Raw genomic sequence first — 5,887 nt, 5'->3', positions numbered from 1 at the left:
TTTTAATAAGCAAGTATCTAATTAACAAGTTTCCCATTCCAAAGAAATGCTACCTAATAAAATAAAGATGGTAGATTGAGTCAAATACTCAGACAAAGAAGAAGTGCATGCTGGATTTTTGTGTGTGAACAAATAGAAAAATGAAGAAAGGGAGAGTGAGAGAGAAATTAGTTAGAGAAAAAAGAAAGACAGAAACAAAGAGGAGACACAGACAGAAACAGAGAAAGAATGAGAGACAAAGGCAGAGAGAGAAGAAAGGATGGGAGGAAAAATGAGGGAAGAAAGAAGGAAGGAAGGAATAAAGGAAAGAGTGAAAGAGGGAGGGAAGGAGAGAAGGAGGGAATGAAGGAGGGAAGGAGTAAAGAAAGGAAGGATTAATTTTTTGCTTTTTTAAGGATCATCTAGATAAGAACAATACATAAATGAGTCTGGCATATCTGGGCACTCCTAGGATATATGACTATTATTCTTTTGGTACAGAAGAAGGTCTCTATTTCGTGGGGAAACAATTTTGCAATGTTTCCAAAGTTTTAAGATCATAGGTACATTAGGCTTTGAAATTTGTCTTGATTGGGAAGAAAGAAAAACTGAAGTGACAAAAAAGTCTCTGTAGAATAGGGTGTGGGGGGGAGTGAGGGGGTTAAGCAGTGGTAACCCCCACATAGGAGTGTGGAGGAGAGGGTCACATATCTAAAAACTCAGGAAAGAGAGAAGGGAAGGGTTAGAAAGTACCATCTTGAAACCAACCAGTTTAAACTCTTCCTTTAGTATGCTTATAAGAGGGGACTTCCTGTCCCTGGTGGAGAGATTGTCCCTAAATGTGTACCAAAAGACCCTCTGGTTGAGGAAATCAATTGGGAAATGAATTTGATGGAGGTAGAAGATGAGGGAGGAAAATCTACCAGGCCACAGAGGAGGATAGCAGTTACAGACAGAAGTCATGTGATGCAGACCATAAAAATCCTCCTGTACTGGATCTAATTAGAAATTGCTGGAACTATTTGGCATGCAAACAGCTGCTGTCAGAGTTGTACAACCTTTCCCAGCCTTCCACACAGCTGCATGCAGTTTTTCTTTTTCTTCCTGTTCTACCCCCACTAGACCTATGAGGAAAACCTGCTATTTTTTGGCAAGTGCTTATAATCATTTTCACAACCTAATCAGATCAGCTGAAAAAGATGAAAAAGATTTGAGTATTTTATATCTAAACAGCATTTTATCCTCATTTTCCTAAAGCTTTCTCAAAGGAATGTTTACTGTGTGATCTTTTGAAATTCATTGATGGCTAACACTCCTTAGCTGATATGCTATCTTAAAATAGATTAACTTAGATGTTAGATAATGGTGCTAATTTTAGAAAGGTTGGCTTAAGTCATCTTTGAAACAGTTAATTTTGTAATAAGAAATGTGATACTGAAAATACATCTCTGGGTAGCCATCTTAAAAATACTGTGATATTTGGCAACAAGAAAACTCTATATGATCAATTCTGATGGACGTGGCCCTCTTCAACATTGAGATGATTCCAACCAGTTCCACTTATGCAGTGATGAAGAGAGCCATCTACACCCAGAGAGAGAACCATGGGAACAAAGTGTGGAACATAACATAGCATTCTCACTCTCTGTTGTTTTCTTTCTCAGTTTTTCTTTCTCTTCCTTCTTGATTTGATTTTTCTTGTGCAAAAGATTGCTATATAAATATATATACATATATTGGATCTAACATATATTTCAACATATTTAACATGTATTGGACTACCTACCAGCCAGGGGAGGGAGTGGGGAGAAGGAGAGGAAAATTTGGAACAAAAGGTTATGCAAGGGTCAATGTTGGAAAAATTATTCATGCATATGCTTTGTAAATAAAAAGCTTTAATAAAAAAAGAAAATACTGTGATGTTGATAGATATAATTTCTGTCCAATTAATCATATTAATAAAACTAGGAGGCGGCAGTGATGGCAGCTGGGAAGGCACTGCTTTTCATGGCTAAATCCACTTGGAATATCCACAAAGCTCACAAGATCTGATAAATATGCAGTGCTGTAGCCTGCTCTGCCTTCCAGAAATTAGCAGATGAAAAACTATTTCAACCATATTATATCATAGTCTCAACTATCTTATATCATTGAAGATGATGATAGAAAGATCCTGAACTATGTTCTGGCCAAGATGGAGGAAGATGTCCCCCATGGGTATATTATATCCTTGGTTGTCTGTCAGCTAGGTATAGCCAAAAATTCATGAACCAAGCCCTGAGAAGCACAATTGAAAACTTGAATGCAAAACATGTCTCCCTGCATATCAGAAAAAGTATTTGGGCAGCTCTGCATCTGTATTCCAGCACACAATTTTCAGATTAGTGAGGTAGAGCCCAAATATATGCTGATGGAGAGGACACCTATGCTATGAAGTAAGAGCTGAGGAAGCAACTGGAGGTGAAAGAGAAAGGCAAACATCTGGTTCTAGATTCCCTAGAGAACAAGATGGACCCCAAAGTCAATTATGTGGGAGACAGCTATCATGAGAAGGGCCTAAGCCCTATAGCTGAGGGAAATGACAATAAAGACCTTAGTGATGTCAATGAGACTACAGAGAGCACTGACATCAAGGACAGCTCTGAGCCCTTCAACTCAACATCCTAGGGTCCCCAGGCTCTGGGGTTCATCAGTCACTTCCATCTCTTGTCCTCCATCAGTTCTTTAAATCAAACCATTTGGAGCTCTGGGGGCTGTAAATTTCAAATAAATAAATAAAACTAGCATGTTTATTAATAAAAGAATGGACATTTGCCCATCCTCTCAGATTAAACACCCCTTTTGGTGGTGAGCTCACAGTTTATATACCCTTGGAAGAGTAGTTCTGAGGGTGATAATCAACTCTGATTGGTTAAAAATTAATGAGACAATGAATATTACAATGAGAGACTGGGTTACAATTAGGGGCTTGGAAGTACATGACAACCAAATCTTGGTCAAAGAGAATTATTTCTATATCATCTGTCTGACAAAAAGGAGAATCAACATTTTCTCAGGCCTGTATAAGTAAATACAATGAGCACATTTCTGAATGAGGAAGTTGGAAGGGGAAAACCTTGATTCTCATTCTATAACTAGTTATTAATACAAGAGAGAAATAATAACTTATCTCAATACCATCTATTAATCATTACCTGAGCTAAGCTTTTAGAGTCTCAGAGAAGCCAATCATTACTATTGAATAAATATGTGAATTCATTAATGACAGTTTATTAAACATTTAGAGAATTGTTGACCTCAAGAAGATTACATTCTAAAAGAGGAAGATAACATTTGCAGGGGAATAGCAGTCAGGGAAGAATGTTTTGAATAAAAACTCATAAGGATAGTGAGTGGATTCAAAGAGCAATTGACTGATTGATACATCCTTTCTAAGAATTGTATTGTTGATTAGAATATTCTTTTAAGATAATAGAGTAGGAAAGGGTAGTAGGGTAGTAAAGAGAGAGCAAGAAAAAGAAAAGTATAGCATGCTGATGATTAGGACATATTGTAGTAGATCTGGGATCAGGCAAAATATGGTGAATGTTTACTAGTCAGAAATTCATGAAACCAGGATAGAAGCTTGAAAGCCACTTCAGATTGAAGATGATTGGGAAGAGTTCCTGGAAACCTCACCATACACACACACACACACACACACACACACACACACACACACACACACACACACACAAACATTCACACACACGTATATGTATATGTATACATACATTTCCACATACAGACCAAAGCAGCTGCCTTACTGGTAATTAAAGGCATCATTTTGACATATATCATTTATATTCTAAGCATTATAATAAATACCTTATAAATATTATCTCATTTGTTCCTCACAACAACTCTGTGAGATAGATACGGTTGCCTTGTATCACACAACCTAGTAAATATCTGAGGCTGGGTTTGATCTCAGATCCTCCTGATTTCAGGACAGTTTCTCTATCCATTGCACCACCTAGCTTCCCTACAAGTACAGGGAGGAATGTAAGCATGAGTGCAAGAAGGAAACAATCTATCCTAAAATGCTCACTGGGTGTGAAAATCTGAAATCCATTTGTAACAGCTAAGTTCCATTTCAGAATAGCTGATTCTAATATTTGGAAATGGATCATTATGCTAATAAATAGATGGATTTATATACTTGTAGATGACATAACTATAGTGATACTGGTTAACATGAAATGGAACCACATTAAACTCTTATCCACAGAATGATTTTAGACAAAGGAGCAAAATATTTACCATTGGGCTTAAACAATATTGATACAAAAATCCTGTAGTAAAGACATGATTTTCGTGAAGAGAGGGGTAGGCCTATAGATAGGAATTTAAACTCCATTTTTGACCTCAATTAGTAATATGATCAGTGTTAGGTCATTTAATTTCTCTGATTTCCATATCCACAAAAATGAGAATAATTCCACCCATTGGTAATGAATGTGGTCAGTAAAAGACCACAGAATATAAAAGAATTGCTTCTGGATTGAATAAGTCAAAATAATGTAGTTTTACTTTCTTTTTATATAAATAAAATTTCAATGTTTAAAATGTTTAAACATTAAATATTAAACCATTTTAAACATTAAAAATTTTAATATTCTTCTTTTGAATTTTTGAATATCAAAGTTTCTCCCACCCCTCCCTTATTCCTGGAGAATTGATTATATGTGAGAAGTCATGCCAAACCTTTCCATATTATCGACATTGTTAAAGAAAAAGCACACAGACACAAAACAAGAAAAATAAAGAAAGTGAAAAAAGTATGCCATGATTTGCACTTAGAATTCATCATTTCTTTCTCTGGAGGTGGAGAGAATTCTGTTTTCTAAGAAGAGGGAAAACATAATTTATAAAATATAGACCAGAAAACTGGGCTAGAATTCTAGGTAAAACTGTAGAGTTTATTTTTAAAGAAGCAGTCAATAAGCATCTAGAAAAGGAAGCAGTGATCACAAAAAAATTTAGCATAATTTCATCAAGACATATCATACTAGAATTGCTTTCTTTCCTTTTTTAAAATAAATAGGTTTATTAAATTGTTAAATCAGGAGAAGGCTATAGATATAATTAGTCTACATTTTAACAAGACATTTGAGAAAAAAAATTGATTCTATTTTTTTAGACAACCCTAAGTAACACTAAATTTAAAACTGAGCTTTTACCCGAAAACAATTCAAGTAATACAAAGTATGGGATAGGATAGGAATATCATGGAAGTGGAGGGAGAAATAGGTAAAGAGAATTTTGATGGAGATGATGATAGAGTTAAGTGGACTTGGGATTAGTTGTATGATAAAATCCAAAGCATAGTCATTAATAAGATGGTTATATGAGGAAAGTCTCTAGTAGGATTCCTTGGAGATATATCCTGAAAGGCGGAGCCAAGATGGCGGAGAAGATATATGCAATTTTGTGAGCTCCCTTCTTCCCTCATTACCAATTAGTTAAATCAGCCTCAAAAATAACACTGGACTGATAGAAACCACAAGGTCTGGAAGCACAACTTACCAGATGAAGAGAATCTGGAGTTTCAACAGACAAGGTTGGTTCCCAGGGGAGGAAGAAAAAAGGCCAGCACAGACAGGGTGAGGTGCTAGCACGCTGCGCCAATCAGGCTGGGGAGAACTCTGGGATCAGAGAAGCCACTGAGATAGAGGAATCTGGCACAGCTGGTTAGCTCTTCTCTGCTTATAAAACAGAAGATCAGAAGAGAAATCAAGCTACTTTAAAATATAAAGCCAGATACAAGAACCACTGCAATACGGAGGTGACCTAACAGATCTCAGCGCAGCAGTGTGCCCTGCTTCTGCTCCTGGGGCTTCAACTGGGGGTAGTTAAGAGCTTGAAA

The 5,887-nt window shown here is 36.4% G+C and overlaps 1 pseudogene; it reads left to right on the top strand.

Moving 5' to 3' along the window:
- Positions 1-861: 861 nt before the first annotated feature.
- LOC141549889 (N-alpha-acetyltransferase 10-like) lies at positions 862-2,646 on the top strand (annotated as a pseudogene).
- The last annotated feature ends 3,241 nt before the right edge of the window (positions 2,647-5,887 follow it).

This window comes from Sminthopsis crassicaudata, chromosome 1 (assembly GCF_048593235.1).
Source record: "Sminthopsis crassicaudata isolate SCR6 chromosome 1, ASM4859323v1, whole genome shotgun sequence".
NCBI classification, from domain to species: domain Eukaryota; kingdom Metazoa; phylum Chordata; class Mammalia; order Dasyuromorphia; family Dasyuridae; genus Sminthopsis; species Sminthopsis crassicaudata.
Note: the sequence above shows the minus strand (reverse complement) of the source record. Positions and strands in the feature narration are given on the sequence as shown.